This window comes from Electrophorus electricus, chromosome 6 (assembly GCF_041902795.1).
Source record: "Electrophorus electricus isolate QZ-2024a chromosome 6, ASM4190279v1, whole genome shotgun sequence".
Classification (NCBI taxonomy): Eukaryota; Metazoa; Chordata; class Actinopteri; order Gymnotiformes; family Gymnotidae; genus Electrophorus; species Electrophorus electricus.
Window position 1 is genome coordinate 29273837 of NC_137502.1, and position 20124 is coordinate 29293960.

The window sequence follows — 20124 nt, forward strand, 5'->3', positions numbered from 1 at the left end:
GCCTCTACAAAAGTCCAAAGGCGACAGCAGCAAGGAACAAAAGCATCAGCTAAAAGCCATAAATTAAAACAAACAAACAAATAAATAAATAAAAAGGAAAACTCCCTTGGTCGACAGGAGAAACACCAGAAGGACCAGATTCAAAAGGGAACCCATCCTCCATTGGGCAAATCTGGGAAGTACTGTGCATTCAAAAGAATACCAATAATATAAGATCGCATTGTGTGTGGATCCTCTCAGTTACAAACACATTGCTCCTCTTTCACTCATTCTCACCTCACCTGTTGCTCAAGAGTGATTTCACATGAGGAAAGATATTAGCAAGTGTAGTCGACCTTTCCACAGTGTGAAACATTCACAACATCGTCTACCTTTGAGGTCACTGAGGGCAGGAGTGCTGTTTAAAAATGATGAAATGGTGTAGTACATCCTGCGGAACAGGAAAAAGGGCATTATAGCTACAGAGGTGATGGGGATGGAGCAATGAATTATACAGACCACAACATTTGGTGGCTGTGAGAATAATTCAGATAAGAATTTGATCATCTTTAGATTTATCTGCTCTTATTCCCTTTAAAGACTTATCATCAATTATTGTCTTTAGAGAATTACATTAGCCAAAGCTGAGGAGTGTTTTATAGGTGTGACCAGTTAAGGTTTTATTCTTTAGAATAAACAGGCAAATAAATCTTCTACTGAAACTTCCTCTCAGACACAATATTCTCTCTGAAACACACACACACACACACACGCACACACACACACACACACACACACACACACACACACGCATATATATATATAACCCTTCAAATTGAGATAAAAAACATTTATTCTGGCAGAGAACTTTGGATTAATTTTTCTAAAGACTTACAGGAACACCTTAGTAATTTTGGGCAGCTGCCCATCCTCCACAGCCACTAAGTGACTCTTGCTGTCGGCCACAGGACACTGGCTTGTGTGGCAGAGTATGACATCATGATATCTCTGCGTTGGCATATGTGCAAACACACACAGGCAGAGATATCAAAGTGAACACTCCGCTCTCAGCAAGAAAAAGTACTCATTTGCCAGTGACCAAATTCTTTAGTCTATGATATTAAATATGGCTAGATGTCATTTTATAGTCCAGCAACTAGAGTTGACACACTCTACATAAAAAAACTCTAGTTAACTGCAGTTCTAATGTTTCTGGCCATAACCAAAGCAACTTCAAAACACATTAGCTTAACTGTCTTTTCAAACTGAGATAGATGATTTGAGGTGAGATACTGAAATTCCTACATATAAAATATAGATCATAAAGAGAATACTCCTTCTGCTCACTCAGACTATGCATGTATGTAGTCTTCACTACACAGTATTGCGTAGTAAACCTTATACACGACACGGAACAAGCTAAAACCTAAAGCTAAGACCACCACACAACACAGAACATCAATAAGCATCAACAACTCTGCTTCCATTATTCATCTGGTATACACAGGTTTGTTATGCGTTGCTGGCCTATATATTCGGAGATTGTGGGGAGAGCATTATTGGTGCGAGAGCATTACTGCTCCCTGCAGGCCAGTGTGGGCTAGGGAGTTATGGGAGAAGGCTCCAGGTACCAACTGGTAACAAGCACACACACACACACACACACACACACACACACACACACACACACATATACACACACACACACACACACACTTTTCTCTCATTCTCCTGAGTGCTGCACTCTACCAATTAACTCACTCAAGAGGTCTGGGCTTGTGTGACCAATTAAAGCAAGGTGGTGAATAACTGAGTTATACGTGAGAAGACACTACAAGCTAGAGAGAGAAGTAGGAAAAGAGAAAGCAAAAGAGAGAGACAGAGTCAGAGGACTCAAGAGCAGGAAGTGCTCATTGATCAACTGAGACGATCAATGATAATAAAGTAGGGGTCTGCCATCCATCAGAACCGAATGACCCGGTGTCCGGTCAGACCGGTTATAAGTGGTGCCTGTCCCAGAACCGCTGAATATAACGTGCGGTCTTAATGACAAGGGCTTGTGGTGACAACAAAGCAGGCAGCCCTACTGTGATGGTAGACAGAGCCATCATCTCAGTGGCAGGGAATCGGTCTCGTCCCCAGGGTGGCTGGACACTCTCCAGGGTGCTGAAACTCTCTGGCCAGCAGAGCTCAGCATCAACATTCTGGACCAGGACAGGCCAAGCAGGAAGAGGACATGGCGTGCTAACCGCACCCAGCTGGCCGACATGAAGGAAAGACACCTGAACTGCCTCCCCAGGACATTGGTTAAACTCTACTTCAAGGTCAACAAGGCAAGCAGAACTCACATTCACTCCTTATGAGCTCCTTGGGTCTCTGTTTACCGCACTCGTTCCAGATAATGCTTCGGACACGGGAGACGCTGGTCGCGGCCAGAGGACACAGTCCACGCCCACTTGTAAGCACTTCACCAGCCAACTCCAACTCCAAGCTAATCATTTCCTTTGTGCAAATTCTCCATAAAATAGTCCCACTGGGGTTGTTAAAGGAGCCATCTTTGATTTTATGAGTTTGTGGTCTGTCCTCACTGAATCGAGTCCCCCCCACCCCCCACCCCACACACACACATTAAGCCAAATTACAGTGAGACACTGCAAGAGTGGCTCTGCTTTAGGGCAATGCGTACCAGCCTGATGCCAGGAGAGTATCACGCAGTGCATTAGAGCCTCCAAACCCCCACACACACTTTATCTACAATAAGAGTCACAGTCCTGCTAATCAAATTAGCCTCCTAAGACCAGACGTTCTCTGCTAGGCCATCCCGCCCTTTACCTAAGCCTGTGGCAATGGCAGTGTCCCTTCCACTCCGACCCCCTGGGAATGACGGGAATGACGAGTCTGAGTCTCTGAACGGCAACGACGAATCTTGTCGGTGAACGGGCGCACGCGGAGGCGCTCACAATCTGTGCAATTAGTTAATTCGCAGGGCCAAGAACAGATCATGGTATTTAATATGGGCACACTGACATGGCAACAGGGTGCCGGCAATGAGGGTTGGCAGATGGTGTTTTCATTAAAAGAATGCATCTGACAAAGGAGTAAACCGGCTGACATCGTTCGCATGCCCTCGCTTCACTTATCGCGTTACGCTGTTGGCCCATGTCACCAGGGGCAAACATGCAAAAACAAGGCCCCAGAATAAAATCTGTCCCCAGAAAGCACATTATAACACAAATGGGTCTTTCTAGGAGCTTAATATCTAAATGACCACCAGCATTTCGCTCTAATCAGGTTGCCGATTTTAAATATTAAGTTGATTAAGATGATATCTCGCGGAGAAAGTGAATGCTGATCTCTCTGCTTTCCCTTGAGTGCTCCTCTTGGCTGACTCCCCCTAAAGCAATCTCCGCAATTGGCAGATGTAGACCCCATGCACTTCAGAATGATTTTAAAAGGATTCTGCACAAAAAAGGACCTGTGTCTTCCAGAAACACACTTTGTCCGAATCTGTGGAAAGGACACAGGAACTATTAGGTACTAAACTTTTCATGAAAATTTTATACAGATGCAGAAGTGTCATCTCTTGCATTCTCAGCTCTGAAGGTTTTGCTGCAAGTTAACGTGTGACTTATGGAGACTTCTCAAAATAGTTTCTCAACTCCTCTGTCATGGTCTCTTGACCAAATTCTCCACATACTGTAGATTTCCTCATAAATGCAGGATCTTATAGATGAACACAAGACACACACACAGCTTTATATTACACCTTCGATAATCAAAAATAAATAAATAAATAATAATAAAAAAAAAAATATATATATATATATATATATATATATATAATATATATATTATATATCTCTCCCTCCATCCATCCATATATATATATGAGGGCAGTAATGGTATTGTAATAAATGAGATTTGATCAGTCCTCTACAATGATGATGGTTTTCACTGGCGTTGTTTGTCTGAGAGCCAGCAGCCATATTTGAGCTCCCCATGGCACTGCATGCTCCGAGGGATGACTCATACAGAATTCGTCCATCACGTTGGATCCACTCCCCAGCTTTCCAAGCTGAGAGCCTGTTTGCCGGTGTGGGTTATATCTTAGCTCTGACTCGGAGTCAGTACATCCTTTAGGCTTCTAACCGCTAATGTCACAACTGAGCAAAGGCCAAGTGATTCTGGATCAGCATCTCAATGCAGAACCAATGCATAAGAGATGGGAGGGCAAATGCTGAGCAATCGCAGCAGACAGTCAGATGTAAACAGTCTGCACTGAGTCATACGGAAAAGAGTGAACATAATGCAAACTGTTCTTACCGGACAGAGCTTGAAACCTTCAGTCCTGCCAGGATTAAGGAGCACTGGTCCCCACACACGTGAAAACCTACAATGGAGAAGAGGAAGTAAGAGAACCTGAGTTTAGTACATAGCTCTTCTTTATATCTATGACAATGACAGGTCCCACAATCCTCGGATCCTCTGTAGTCCTCTTCCAGGAAGCTGTTAGCACAGCAACACTGGTAACAACAACAACAACAACAACAACATAATGTACATCTTCTTTTCCATTACAACAGATGGTTGAAAGAGAGGAAACAAAATAACATGCCCACAGCTGGGGCTGAGGATACTGCACACTGGCATACTGTATGTTATGAAATGTCTGTACATCATCATATATGCAAGTATATAATTTGTCTTAAGTTTTTGCTCCATATACTGTGAGATTTAAATGAAGAAGAAAAAAAAAACAACTATTGAGATAGAGGGTTTGCAGCGCTGCCTTACTCATCATAGGACTTAGAGGCGGCCAGAGTGCTAGTTAGAGAGACCCTCTGCTCCACTTCTTCGCAAAGCTGCACTAGCAAGCGTTAAGTCATGCTCAGCATAAAACAATCACCACTGCTCCCAGCAGGGGAAGAGGAGTAGTCCCACAAGGATGCATCCTAGGCCCCTTATCCAGCTGTAGTGGGGACTTCAGCTGAAGGTCCCATTAAAAGCAAGGAGACTTATGACACTGTGAGAAGTGCTGAGGGTCGTAACACAACTCTGCAGCCAGCTCTCAAGATGTAAAGTCAGTGGGGAAGTGCGCTCACAGTCGACATGGAGGTATGACGCAACCCTGCGCCTCTGCATGTCAAAAAAAAAAGAATGAGCAACGGGCAAGAGCTGTTAAGTGTGCAGTGAAGGTCCAGGCTCAGATCCTGCTGAGAACATGGCTGGAGTTAAAGGACATGTAGGACTGATGCCAATTACTGACCTAGAGGCTTAGCCGTAAGTGCTACAGTTTATAAGACATTGTAAGATGTAGCAGGGATTTTTACAAACATACCTACTGAACACAGCTAGCTCCAAGCAACTAAATGTGCTTCTTGCGTGATTATCAGCACTTGAGCTTGTTATACAAATAACATGAGGATCACTCCACTTAACAAGTCATGCAACTGGGTACGTAGCAAACCCATAAAATCAAAGTTGGTTTGCAACATTGAATCGTCTGGGGGGGGGGGGGGGTGTCATTTAACTGATGAGGTCTGTATCAAATGTAAATATATTAGGGGGCTGTGGGACTATTAAGGCTTTGAGGTCTGAGGCGATGAAAAACACATGGGCATAAACAAGGGGTTGAAGAATGTGGGCGTGAGGAGTAGAAGAGAGAAGAGAGAGATGGTGCATGTGAGTTAGCAGGGGAAAGGAAAAACAACTATTTGATAACTTGACTTATTCATCGAGGTTTCCATTATCTACAATGGCCAGACTGTTCCGTGTTGTCCTCATTTTCTCCCCGTTGTGTAATTGTGTAAGGACGATAGATTCAAAGGCATAAATATATCTATAACACAGCCCAATTAGTACAGGGTGGCCAAAAAAGTTATGAGAAACATCCAAAAAAAAAACAACAACAACATTTCTTGACTAATTCCTAGTTCTATATACTAAAAACCGGGTTATTAAAAACATATTAAAACAGCCAGGCAATCACCTGTAGAGCGATGAAGCACCGATACAAATCACAGTGACCAATGTCACAACACCTTAATGTTCGAAGAGATGTTAGATGGCACTCTGCCTCTCACACAGGTTTCATTTCTGTGTTGCCCACAGCCCAGGGCTTGGGCAGTCTCAGACGGGGTTTTTGTAAATGCTTTGAACAGAGGTGCTGGTGGTTTGAATGGGGGCTCGTGGGTGTCTCCCCACTAGTTTGCCAGCCTCTCTCCTCTCCTTGCGAACAGTTGCCATGGTGATTGAGTTATATCTGGAAGGCTGAACACAATATTTGGCATCCCTTTTCTCATGAACTCATTAGTACTTTGAGCGGGTGAGGCCAGTGCACAAAGAAAAGAGCTTATAATGTTGCTTTCATACGTTCTGTTTACAGGCACACTAAGGAGAATCTTAGGAAGCTCTGTCTGTCTCAAAGCCCAACGCTTCCTTCACAGACTCTTTGACTGCTTTTCTTTTTTGACCTCAGACAAGATAGCTTTGCTGAAGGATAAACACGCTTCGTTTAGCAGCTGAACGAATGCAACACAAAACCCGAGCGACTGAGTCACAGTTTCATCTGGCAAATGCAGCTGCCTTTCGGCTGGGTTTGGACGAGGTTTTGGCTGGGCTACGGCTGCGAGGAAGTATGCCACACCGCTGGCTACAGGTGGCCCAGTGAGGCCTTCTTCCTGTCCTGGGAACCACGAACGATTCCCTTGATTTTTTTTGGCCAGAGTACAGATGGCCGGCACGGGTATGCAACCGAGTCTCCAAAGCATTGACAGGAAGACTAAAGTGGCTGAGGCCACTTGAAGAGACCTTACTAACCCCCGTGTCACATGCTGGACCAAAACATGATGTGGGGTAGGCACTGGTATGGGACTTTTGACAAAGTTTATATCCCAAAACATTGCCAATAAAGTACCATGGAAAACAACTTGTGTCAGACCAGTAGCTGTGGAAATCCCATATCAGCACCATGCAAAATGCATGTTGGCTTGAAATACAAAAATCACATGATGCTAGAATGAAATCAGAGTATTTCATCAGAGAGAGGATCAGGCTGCAGCTATGAGTACACTTAAGAAACTTCGGGCAGTAAATGGTAGGAAACATTTCTAGGTGTGTGAACTGCATTCTCAGATATTGATATACTGACAGAATGTACAAGATAAGCACTTAAGCAGTTGTTGTTTACACTTAAGTTAATTCTGCACCACTCCATGCAGTTAGATTTCCTTTACCATATACAATAGAGTTTGGATATGCTTTCCTCTCTAACAGCTTCTGGAACCCAGTGGATCAATTCAGCACTAATATGCATGATTTGAAATGTGCTTAGATACTGTGATTTTGTTGCAATATCCAATCACTACTGAATTACATCACTGATGTAAGTGGAAAATGCCTTTATGTTAACAGTTTCTGTCAACAACAATCAGAAAAGGATAACTTCAGAGTAACTCAAGGTAGCCTATAGCTTATTAACCCAAAGAGATCTTCCACATAACATCCACCAACAGCTTGGTGCTTGGCATCAAGCCTGCCTGCAGTAGCGATTTAGCCATGGACACCAGCTGCTCCACAGTTTCCCAGCTAGCCATCAGCCTGCTTTGGACAGCAAGGTCAGTGAATGCAGGTGAGCCAAGGCTCAGCTGGAGCTTTTGGCATCGCAAAAGGAAAGCCAAAGTTGTGCTTCCAAAAGTGCCTTTTTAGCAGAAAGTAACCCACAGTGCAAAACAATGACCCTTGCTCTGGCACTCATCAGAAGCAAGGGGCCAAAAACTTTACTAGAGCTACAATACCTACAACAAGAAAACTGCAGCTTGTGAGTATAAAAAGGCTTTTTCTCTGTTTCTATGGCCACGTTCAACAATCACCTTTCATAAAGAAGCTTACATTGTTAGTTTGGCCTAAGGAAAATCAATATTATTGAAAACAAAGACTCTTATGTGCTGCGATGTAAGAGTTATGTCCCAACATTTAAGTCAACACTCAATCAACATTACTGATAAATTGCTGTTCAATTATTCACATAGAGCACATTTTAAAACAGACGCTTCCCTGAACTTTTGCCCGAAGGCAAACCTGACTCTGAATCACTATAATCTCCTACAATGTCTACCAGTTTTGCACATTCTTTTCTATTGCAACTGAAAGTAAGCAAAATGAAACAACCAAATTGTTTCCTAAATTGTTCTACACATGATCAGCTAACATAATTCATTGAAGCTAAGCCCCAGTCTAAATCACGCCACTTTGGCTTGCTTACATCATTCTGACATTTAATTAATGCTGTAATTGGCTCCTTTTACTTTTCAGCATCACAATCAATACATCAAAACAAAACAATCAAAACACAATCAAAACACAATCCCCATGGATTACTTACCCTGATTCACTTCATTTAATTTTTTCCCTCCTAAATGTTATTCTAGTGCCACCTATTGCTACATAGGTCTATGCCCTAAGCCTCTACCCGCCTCAGGGAGGGTGGGATCACTTCCTCCACTAGATACAGCATCTTTTGGAGTTGTTACTCACACATTTGAGTATGCCTGGGCCAGAGCACTGAATGGGAAATACCAAAACATGACTGACAGGGAGAGAGGGATTATGCCATCCTTCACACCCAATAAGGACACGGCCAATCGGGCACTCCTGAGCTCCTAGCTATGGAAGGTTTTAGCATCTCGGAATGAAACTTGGGATCTTTCAATACGTTGCAACGCCACACAAGTACGCCACCCGAGTCCACCTGGTACCATGTTTGTTATTATTTCATAGTGAACCTGATAACTCAACCAGGTCCTGTGTTCAAAAACAATGCCTTTAGCTCCATTTGACAGACAGTAGCCTGTAGTTGACAAAGTTAACTCAGCGGTTCTGACAGCAGGAGAGCCTGGCCGAAGACTCGGCTAAACCCAGTACTGCCTGAGTCACCAGGATATTGTTATTCAATTTTATTTTTTCCTCAGTCTCTTTGTAAACCTGAGCATTACCAATCTCTGTTGTACTAAACTGTATACTTACTTTTTTACCACGCTGTGAAAACAACCAGGGCATCACTATTGGTTACAGTTACACCACACACTGTACTATACACACTGTACTATATTACAAACACTGCATTATACTACACACGCCGATATTACACACTAATATTACATTAACTGCACAATATTACACACTATCACACACAGTGCACTATATTACACATACTGCACTATATTAAATACACACACACTACTATATTACACACACTGCACTACATTACAATGTACTATACTACACACACTGCACTATATTACACACTGTACTATACGACACACAACATAGTGTTGTACTTAATAAAATGCAAAAACATTTATCCATGAGACCATTCATCATCAATGTGTCATTCATTTAAGAAAGACAGAGCTATCTTTTAGCTAAAAGGTATGTTTGGATTGGAGTTTAAATGTTTAAAGTGCACCATTGTCCATGTCTGTGACAAGACTCCCAGGGATTCAACCTCTCAGCCGCACTAGCCAAGGTCATCAAACCTCATTCAGACATCTATGGCTGTACATTAGTGCTCCAGCTTCTAAATGCCTATACAACCAGGTGTTCTATTTATATGGTAGTACACAGTCATTCAAACCGTCTTGGTGAAAAGCACTATTGTTGTCAGTCAACAATGTCTGCAAGAATTATCTGCAAAACACCCAGCATTTTATAACATCACATCTCTGCTAACTGAAATGGATCTACCTTTATTTGTAGTAGTCTCAGCCAAACAGTTTCGTCAGCTGCACAGCCATTTCTTGTGTGGTAGCACTCTTTCCAGTGAAGACCACATCTTATACACCTGACTCAGCCAATTGAGGAGCTTTGAAAACATGAATTAGGTGAAACAGGTATGTTAAGTTTGATTTAGAAGCAAACGCTACAGGAAGGTAGGTCTCTGAGAAGAGGATTGGAGATCCTTTCTCTACATTCCTGGCACATCTTGCTTGAAAGGTGTGCTTCAGATCATGCCACGGCAGAGTTCTGACTTGTACATTCTACAGTCCTTCTGTTTGAGCCATTCTAGTTGACCTTCTTGGGTGTTTTCAGTAACGGTGCCATTTTGTGAGGAAACCTCTTGTGTGGTTCAGATCACAAACAGAGACCCTAACATTCTGCTGTACAATTTCCTGATTCGACCTGAATTTACGGGTGCCTCAAAAAAATGAACCCCCCCCCCCCCCCCGGCATCTAACCGACTAAACATTCTCATGCTCCCTCAGACATGCTTCATGGTGGAGATGACATATTGATGTAGCTGTGGAGAGTTTTGTTTGTCCCAAATATAACACTGGGTATATTATCTAAAATTCTTAGTCAATCTGTCCACAGAAGATTGCTCTACGTAGTGCTGTATCGCATCCAAGAGGTATTTAGCCAACTTTGGACAGTCATGTTTTGGGAGATCAGTGGTTTCTGCGGTAACCACCCAGGAATGTCACTCTTGATTAGTATTTTTACTGCAGTAGATATATGAACACAGGTTATGAATTTCAAGATATGACAGTGCATTTTGAACTGCCACTCTAGGTAGGATGGTTCGATGCCACTCGAGGCAAACAGGGGCCTTCGTTACCACCATAGGGCAGCTAGGGTGTCAGCTAATGGTTGTAAATTCAGTGTGCCTTTGCACTGATCTTTCTAGGACGCTGTCCAAGCAAGAGTAGTAACGGTGCTAAATCTCTCCATCTGCATAAATAGTGGAAGCCCAAGTCTTGAAAAATCCTTTTAAAATCAGTTCTCAGTTCTAAAAAATAATTAGTTCTCATTTTAGTAACTAGATAGTGAACACTTGCAAAATTGCTACAGAGTATGATCACAAACACCAGTATATCTCAACTTCTTTCTAATGATATTTACTGAAGCTGATACTGAAACACTTCTATATCACCACTGCCTGCCCCATTTAAAAGGGTAAGAATCACATGGAATAACATTGATAGGTAGGTTAGGTAACTAGCATATTATTCTTTGGGAAAATAAGTGAAATACATGATGAGATTTAACTTACTTCACTGCTTTTCTAAAGTTCATCAGTATATAGCACATGACTGTAATTTGTCATTAGCCAGCTAATGCTAAATTATTTTAAAGAGCATTCCGTAGCTGGTTAGATTCCTTGTCTGGCAATGGTTTAGTAACATCAAACCCTGTTCAGTGCACTGCCATTCTACTTAATTCTCTACTTTCCTCTAGCTTTCCTTGAGGTCTCTTACAATAATCCTTTCAAGAAAATAATCGCTGTGAAGTGGAATAAGAGCACAGGCAGCCGAGTGAGTGTGTAACCCCACGCGCCTTCCAGCGTGCCATGTCTCTGTTGATCGCCCTCCTAAAATCAAAAGTGCAACATAAGATAAAAGACCAGGTGGTAGATGGAGCATCTGAAAGAGAATCTTGCTGCCTGGCCCAGTTGCCCGTTGATGCAGTACGTCAGTGCGGAGATAATTGTGCAGAGACGGGAGAGGGCCAGTGAGGGCTGACGCTCAACGTCAGGGTGCGTGCGCTCCTGCAGAGCTACTCGAAATTGTTCATATACTGCAGAAACACAAAGCACTATGACAGTGACGAACATAAGCAGATCCTAAATGAGCCCCCCCCCCGCTGAGCCACCCACCTTCCTTCTCTCCCTCTCTCTGTCTGGCAATCTGTCTTCCTCTGTACATGCCCCCACCCTCACCCCAAATCTCTCCCAAACCAGCCAATCAGCTAGCTGCTACGCTAGCAAACGGGTGGGTCAGCTGAGGACAAGATTTGCTGTTAAATGCGTGCGCGCGCACACACACACACACACACAATCCCTTCAGCTGTTTGCTTGCCTCCACCAAAAGCAACACTGTTAACGCGGTGGTAATAGGAGACATTCTGTGAAAACCGTAAACACAAAAATGACAAAGATAAGACTGAGTTTGCGTAGGTGGGTCAGACGGGATGGGGCATTCATATGAAGGATGATGCCATGCGAGGCAGTCTAGGGCAGGGGGGGCGGGGGCAATCTGCCCATTGGTCCACGCATGGCCTCGCTTCCCAGGGCCTCACTTATCATGCCCCTGCATCTGTGACGTACTGACAACGTCCCCACTGCATCGCTACAACTCAGGATGTGCAAAGGGATACTGTGGAACAACGCAGAGATGGGAAAAAGGGAGAGAGCAAGAAATAATGGAGTGAAAAGCTAGAGGAGCAGAGAGAGGGATGATAAGGGAGAAATTAAATGCAACACTTATGGTGAGAGACTGTATGAGGTGCATGCAAATGAGTGGTTACGAAGGACAGAAAGGATCCAATAAAGTGGGAAAGAAAAGAGAGAAAGAGACCGAGGGAGAGAGAATGAATGAATGAGGCAGTGTGGAGCTCGGAAAACTGCATCCCAACAGATGAGCCGCACACGTGAGAAATAGCTGGGAAACGGCTTCTAACAAGCAAGCATGGAAATAAAACGGAGGCTCCCATGTTCGTACGGAAAATGTTGGGTCTATTTTTAGAGGGTCACATGATTGGCCTCCTGTCATGTCCATGAGACATTATAAAAGCAGAAATAGGGCAGGGCTGGGCCTCGCTATCTTCTTCTCTTACCATCGTGAGCCACGAGCCAAATTACCCCATCAGCATGTCTGCGTGTGTGCGCCTCAAAATAGCACACAAGACTGTCATCACTCCCCGTCAGTGTGGCACAAAACAGGCTTTTTCAGTGCTGAAAGGCTGATGGAGCGAGCCTCAGGGTTGTTGGGGAAGATAAGAGACAGATGAGCTGAAAATGAAAGGATGAATGGGGAGGGAGTAGAAGAAGAGAGCAGGCAGAAAGAGAGAGGGGAGGCGAAGGGAGCTACATGTAAAAAGAGAGAGCGAGGGAGAAAGAGAGAGAGCAGAGAACAGGAGCAAGCGAGGGAGAAAAATATAAGCAGTGGTGCTATGCAGAGGGGCTGTGGTATTGTTGGGATTAACCTTGTCTGGCCTCGCTTTTCAGTGCTGGCTATACTCACACTGCCCTGAAGAAACACCGACACTAATGGCATAGCTATGCATGGCGTGCAAACACAATGACACCGACACTGAACTAGATAGATAGATAGATAGATGTGTGTGTCAAACCTGCACAGGAAATTCTGGCGGTTTCCTCACATCGGCTTATGTTGACAGACTTCACACAATTGTCTTGCATCCGCATATGTGCAGCCAACATTAGAATATTACACTATTTGGGACGGAGCATTTCATTTTAATCTCAGTCATATGGAAACTACACACTCCCAGCATTCAGCCACTACAAGCAGGCCTTGATTAACTCAATCAGGTCCAAAAGGCTGTAGATGTAATATGGGAGACAGTATAGTATCAGACTAATTACTAACAACAACAACAACCATGTAGGCATCCAAAAATACTACAGCTCGAGTAAAACCAATTATGCAAACAATAAATCGTATAAAACGCAGCAGCTCTTAACGCTGCAGCTGGCGGGTACGGGTCACATTTGCCGTTTGTTTTAGCGAACGTGAACTGTAAGTACTGGCAGCTTTGCTCCGCTCCACTACAGAGAGGGTAATTGACTGAGGACGTCTGCTGGTAGCCCGAACTCTGCGCACAAGCAGCTACACAATCTCTCTGCGCCTGTGCGTGTATAGCACGTGTTCTGCTTGAACGCGACCGGTAGCAGATCGTTTTTCCGGGCTGAACCAGCCGCAGAGTCTTTATCGCAGACATCACATCACTCCTCACCATTGCCCAGTGACCCGACCTCGAGATCGCTCCAACGTCACTTCATTAGCGTATCACAGACGTCGCGATTATTGAAACCGGACGCTGCAGGAGTCGGGAAGCAAAGCAGCGCTCATCCGATATTTTCCCACACACCACCAGACAAGGAAGTTGGGTAACTTGAGAGATTTCAGTGACATAGAGGGCATATGGCTCGTAGTTCGCACTCTGCAGCCATACCCTGTTGGGGTAAATTGCTATTTCTAGTACAATTCAGCCTGTTCGTAAAGTAACACCGACTACCAACACCGAGGCCGCCTGTTGGACAGTGGTGTATTAATAGCATATTTCTTAACAAGAAAGGTTGTCGAACTGGCATCACTGATGTTGCTTTTATAACTACTATTATCGTTATTGCTGTTGGCATTTCTCTTAATTTAGATATTAGCAAGCTAGTAGCTTGCATGAAATGATATCTTCCCAAATTACCCCAAAGATTCTCAAAATTTCTAATATATAATCAGAGAGATGTGAAGCAGAATGTAGCCTGTGGCAGGCTGTATAATAAACTCCACACATTGTCAAGTTACCTTTATTTCTATAGTACTTATACAAGACAAGTGTCAGCCAAAGTGCTGCACAATAATATCAATTAAAAGTAAACCAATACAAACTATTAAAAAATGCACAATGCATTCAACAAGGAATCAACATACACACAATATAACCAGTGTAATAAAAACATGGTAGTAAAGCTACAATAGTAGGACAGAATAAATGAGGACAAAACTGATTACTGAGTTTTTAAAAAGACTCGAATGCCTGAGGGGAAAAAGTGAGTCTTTCAGTCTGATGTAAAAGCATCTACTGTGGAGGATTCCTTTCTAAAAAAAAAAAAAGAGGAAGATTATTCCAGAGTCTTGGGGCAGCAACAGAAAAAGCTCAGTCACCTTTAAACCTCATCCTAGAGTGTGGCTAAGCACTGTTGACTCGAAGATTGTATAGATCATGAGGTGGAATGAAATCAGAGGTCAGAGATATTGCTCGGGTTAAGCCATGCAAAACTTTTAAAATAAACAGTAACAATTTAAATTCAACTTTGTACTTTACTGGTGACCAGCGTGGTGATACTTGTACAGGGTAATATCCCTTTTCTTTGTACCAGTCAGAAGCCTCCCCGCTGCATTTTGTACCAGTTGTAAATATGATGGATTAGACTGACAGATTTTCAGATACAATGAGTTACAGTAGTCCAAGAGCATGGGCAACCATTTCCAGATCTTTAACAGACAGGATACCTTTTATTTTTGCTATACTCCTAAGTTGAAAGGCGCTACCTCTCACAACAGAGTATATTTGCTTCTCAAACATAAGCGCAGAATCAAAAATAACACCAAGATGTTTTACATGGTTGTGTACACTAAATGTTAATAGCCTCAGATCGTTAACTATGGCTCTGAGTCAGGATTGCCATAAATGATAAATTAAACCAAGACAAAACAAACATTAAGCAAATTCTTTGACATCCAGCAAGTTATGTCTTTCAAACAATCAAAAATGAGATGCAGAGAATCATTATCACCTGGTTTAAGTGTAAGGTAGAGCTATGTGTCATTTGCATAACAATGATAGGAAATTTTGCTCTTGGCCCCAAGGGGAGGCATGTATAAAAACAAAATTGGACACGAAATAGAGCCCTGCAGTACCCCACAGCTAACAGGTGCTGAAGAGGAAGAAATGATCCATTTTTACAGAGAAGGTTCTATTTTCCAGATAAGAGGCAAACCTTCAATGCAATATTTCAAAATTAAGAAAACTTCAGTATGTATCAAGTCCATTAGTACACATGGCCATGTGGCCCAGGTAGACACCTTGGGCTGGTGTTATGTGCGGAAAATAACTCGTACTCTGTGGAAGTAAGCTAACTTTACATTTCTAATTTTATGGTGTAGGCCTATACAAATAACTGTGTCCACATGAAGAATGTATATTAATGTATGTCATGCAGACTGAATTAGTTCCATTTATTCTGAAACAAATCAGGAGAAAATTTAATTCACAAGGCTAATTCATCCATTTTATCTGTTTTTAAATGTCTCAATATACATTGATCGTGAAGAGTGTTTCAGCTTGATGGTTGAACTGAAACTGAATGAAATTAAACACAAGCAAACATTGAAGTCTGAGTATTACATGGGGCAAGCTCCACTGGAGTCTTGTTGTCCCATGTATGCTTGCTAGTCCCCTACCGCGGGGCCACCAGACATTTATGATAAAATGTTCACACACACACAAGCAGGTCTGCTCTGTATAACTGCAACATAACATGGAAGTGGGTAAAATGCTACTCAGTTAATTAATGCAACGCCTTTGTGGTTTACTAAAAGCCACAGTTTGCTGCACACCACATCGACGACAAATGCAGTTTTAAAATGCATCACACCTCTAAAGCTTGTCTTAGGGGACTTCCTGTCTCCTTCCTGGTGGTGTACTGAAGCCAGAGAGGTGCAGCGGAGATGTCAGGCAGGGCGGAGCTATAGCTTAACAGGACATTCCACGGCAAGGCAACAGGATGTGTCCCAGTCCAAGGGGAGAGGCGAGGGGAATGGCGGAGCGGAGATGATGCATTACAGCAGGCCAATCCAGTCATGCTGCACACCATACTGTCCCCACCAGCGTGAAAGTGCAACAGAAGTGACTAGGAAGACATTACAGTCAAAGGATCAGATGGATACAAGTCAGGCACCATGTGGTACTGAGGAAGTCAGAAGGGAAAAAGGAACACAAGATCACTCATGAGTACAGTATTAAAGGCTTTCTAGGAAACAGATCCGACTTGTATTCTCAGATGGTCCTGCCGACCACTGGGGAGAGCCGCTGTTGATGTATGGTGATTAGACTGGGACGTTTACCTCTCCTTGTGTCTGGGCGCCTTCACCCAATGTCTAACCAGATCTCAATTAACTCCACCCTTTTCAGGCCTCTGAGAGAATGTGGTTTGGATCTTTTCCAAAAACACCCTCCCCTGAATGGATAGTTCCAGTGCTATCCTGTGCCAAATACTGGATATCTGGCTATGATCTTGACTACTGACAGGTGGCAGCCAACCTCATATGGGCAACATCTCATGCATCGTTATAACCTCAACTATCCCCATAGCCAGTCTATTAGCAAGCCTATTTGCAATGCTGCAGGTCAAAAAGTGGAACATTATATTGACAAACTGATATTGCTAATCAGCTTACAGGTCCTGAAAGCTAGAAACAAAACCAGATAAACTGGATGATGTCATGTAGTCATAAAAACCAGGGTGAGAATTCTTGAGATTCTAGAAGCATGAAGAGATGGACAGCTGAATTACAGAGAGATTCAAATTCTTGATTTATTCCTCTTACAACAGCAAGTCTCCAGGCTTCCCGCTCAATTGGCCAAAGGCTTGTCCAAGAGTCCAGAGGCTAAAAGGAAGGGATGAGACTAGTTATTATGGGTTGAGTATCAAGAACGTGTTCCTTTTGGGACCCAGTTCCACAGCATTAAATTCTTCCATAAGAGACACTGTGCAATTTTCATTTCTCTTTAGCAGTTCATTTGCCTGGTAAATTGGGCAAAAACAAAACTGACCTGCAATCCACTACCACCAGGTTAGAAAGATGAAAAACACAGGTTTTCCCAACTCCTCAGGGACGCTCTCCTGGCAGGCTAGTCATCTGCTCTTTGTTAGCAACTCACTGCACTAAGAACTGAGGCAATTCCATTCTGAGCTGCCCATGTGGGTGTTTGGTTCATGAGTTTGACTTTATAGTGGTAGCAAGTCTGTATCTGAGAATGGGAGAGGCTCCAAAATGAACCACCAACTGATGAGCAGCCAATGATATGGTCCAAATAAAAGCCTGTGGAGGCATGTAATGGCAGGTTTCCAGTTGCTATTAGTAGATATTCTGGTGAAAACGTCTAATTGCTTTTAGAAGGTATTCTGACATACTATAAAATATACTTTTTTTGTGATAGTGTGCTCAAAAGATGAAAAAAGACAAGTTCCTTTTTTTTTATTAAGTAAACAGTTAAAGTGCAATTGCCTGTTTACAGATCAATGAGTCAGTTGACAGTGAGCCACAGATCATAAAAATAAAAAAGGCATATAAGCATACAGTGCATTGCTCTCCTGGAAATCCAACCCACTGGACTATTAATAAAGTTATGACTTTCTACAGTCGGCTCCAACATCAGTAACAGCTGGTGTTCTAATTTTTGATACAGCAGGATATTTTTCATGCAATCGTTCTCTCTCGAGGTCACTTGATCAGTTGTTTGACGCAACAAGTGAAGTTATTATAATGCGACACGCAGATGAAGGCATCCCTATCTAATCAGAAAGCCGATATTCCTTCTTCAGATCAACCCCTTGGAAACGGATAAGCTTGAGCGCCCTTGACAAAGTACAAGGATGAGGGTACAAGAGTTGAGAACCTACATGGTGAAAGTGATGCAAGCAGGGTCAGGGTCCATCTAGGAGAGCTTGAACTTAAAGGGCAATGGAAAACAAATTATATTAATTAGGTCTTTCCATCCTTGCCCCTTTTAGATTGGAGATTGGAGCGTTGTCTGTCCCCTGCACCATCTTCTCTGCTCCCAACACACCTGACCTAACTCACTTTGCAATTAATAAGCGCTTCATGACTTTAAAATGGGCGTGAGCAGGAAAAACGCCTAACGCCGGCAATGTGGCGGCGCTCCTGAAGGTTAGTGCAAGGCTCCTGCTCCCGCTACTTCCCGGCACACATACACAGAGACGCTGGAGTGGCAAACAAACAGGAATGAGGGAGCAAAAGACAAACAGAGGGCAGACATCAGCTGAGAGGGGGAGGAAAAGGGGCGGGGCAAGGAGACGAGGAGAAGGCCAGCGAGTCTGTGCGATCAGACGAGAGAGCCAAGGGCGGCGTACACTTGTGCAAGCTGTTGTTATGATGCAGCTCTCGGGCTGTATTCTGTCACTAGAGAAGACTGGGTGGACTTTAAGACGAATGGTTAGGCAAATCTTAACCAGCGTTACACATCATGCATACCTGGCAATGCTAAGCTTAACTATAAAACCACGTCAGCTTATTTTTGGATGGCAAATATTTTCGGATGAGTTGAGTGGACATTTATCCATTGCTGAAGCCAGAGAGCCGTGACCCAGTTTTAGCTTACAGATATAGCGGGCTGAGCAAATTCCAGGTTTTCAGCCATTTCCAGCCAAGCCTCAGAATTCTTGTCTATTTATTTGTTTGTTTATTTGTTTATGTATGTATGTATTTTAAATGAGTTATTCTTGCTTATATCAGTGCAATTTCTGTGTCTCTTTTTAAACCCCTCCCCCGACATGAATATTTTTACATAGTCTTTTGCCACAACATGAAAAGCGAAATCTAAAAGAAAGAAACAAATACCTACTTACCTACCTACCATAGCAAAATGTACATTATACATTTTAGAGTTAGTGAATTGCTGGTTATTTGTGTACTAATTAGGAGCTGGGTGTTTCCGTAGCAATCTAGCACAGCCGTCCTGCTCATCCTGAGCGCCTGTTGTTAGGGTTTGTTCCCATCCCCAGAGAGGATGGCCCCACTTGCCCTGGAACAGCCTGCTGAGCAGCGGCCCAAACACTGGGGATGTTACGTAACCATGGACACTGCTTTTGGCACCCTTCTCTCTCCCTTTTCCTCTCTGTCCACTTCTCCTGTCGCCCTCGCTCCCCTCCTGCATCGAGATCCTCCTTTCATCTCCATGCATTTGTCTGCACTGACAATTCAGACATTTGCGTGCTGTATTTGCCCCTGGCTGTATAGGCTATACACAGCCAGTTTTTAATCTCAGGCTTTCAAAGAAGGCTCTTCAAGATGGTACAGGCTCTGACTGTCTCCTTCATGGTCATGTGCTTCCTAAGGCAACTAGCTCTGGTCTACACTTGCCTCCAAAGCAGCTAGCACCCAGCTCTGCGGGGCGAAGACTGGAGCTCCTGCAACCCCTGCCCGTAATAAAATCCCACGTCCTGCATTTCCCTGACCTGCAGCTTGGCTTTCCTCTGCTCTTTCTCCTTGCCAAGAAAATCGAGTTCATCACCCGACACCACTGCGCTCTCCTGTGCCTGGGTGTGTGTTCGCGTAACAGCGTTACCCTCAGGACTCCAGCATTCCTCAAAACGGCTATAAGGTCGTTAAAATGTCATTTGGCCTTCACCCTCCACCCTCCTCTTTTGCTCTGTCTGTCCTTCAGAGGTTGAAGGCCATCCAACCCGCTCGCGGCACACGTCTCACGTTTGGTTTTGGCCCGGACAACCCGATGGATCTGCGTCCCCCCTCCTTAGCGGCTTTGTTTTTAACAGGACGAAGAAGCCGAGAAGAAAGGAGCGGGAAGGAAGGTAAGAGAGGG

At 43.6% G+C, this 20124-nt stretch overlaps 1 protein-coding gene across 3 annotated transcripts in view; it reads right to left on the bottom strand.

The window, feature by feature from the left end:
* The window catches only part of thrb (thyroid hormone receptor beta), an 89925-nt gene that overhangs the window by 43437 nt on the left and 26364 nt on the right, over nucleotides 1–20124 (bottom strand). For all 3 annotated transcript variants that reach the window (XM_081716288.1, XM_027024642.3, XM_027024649.3), the window contains exon 3: nucleotides 4303–4369. The gene's annotated coding sequence lies outside the window, so the exon portion shown is untranslated. The remainder of the gene's footprint in view (nucleotides 1–4302; nucleotides 4370–20124) is intronic.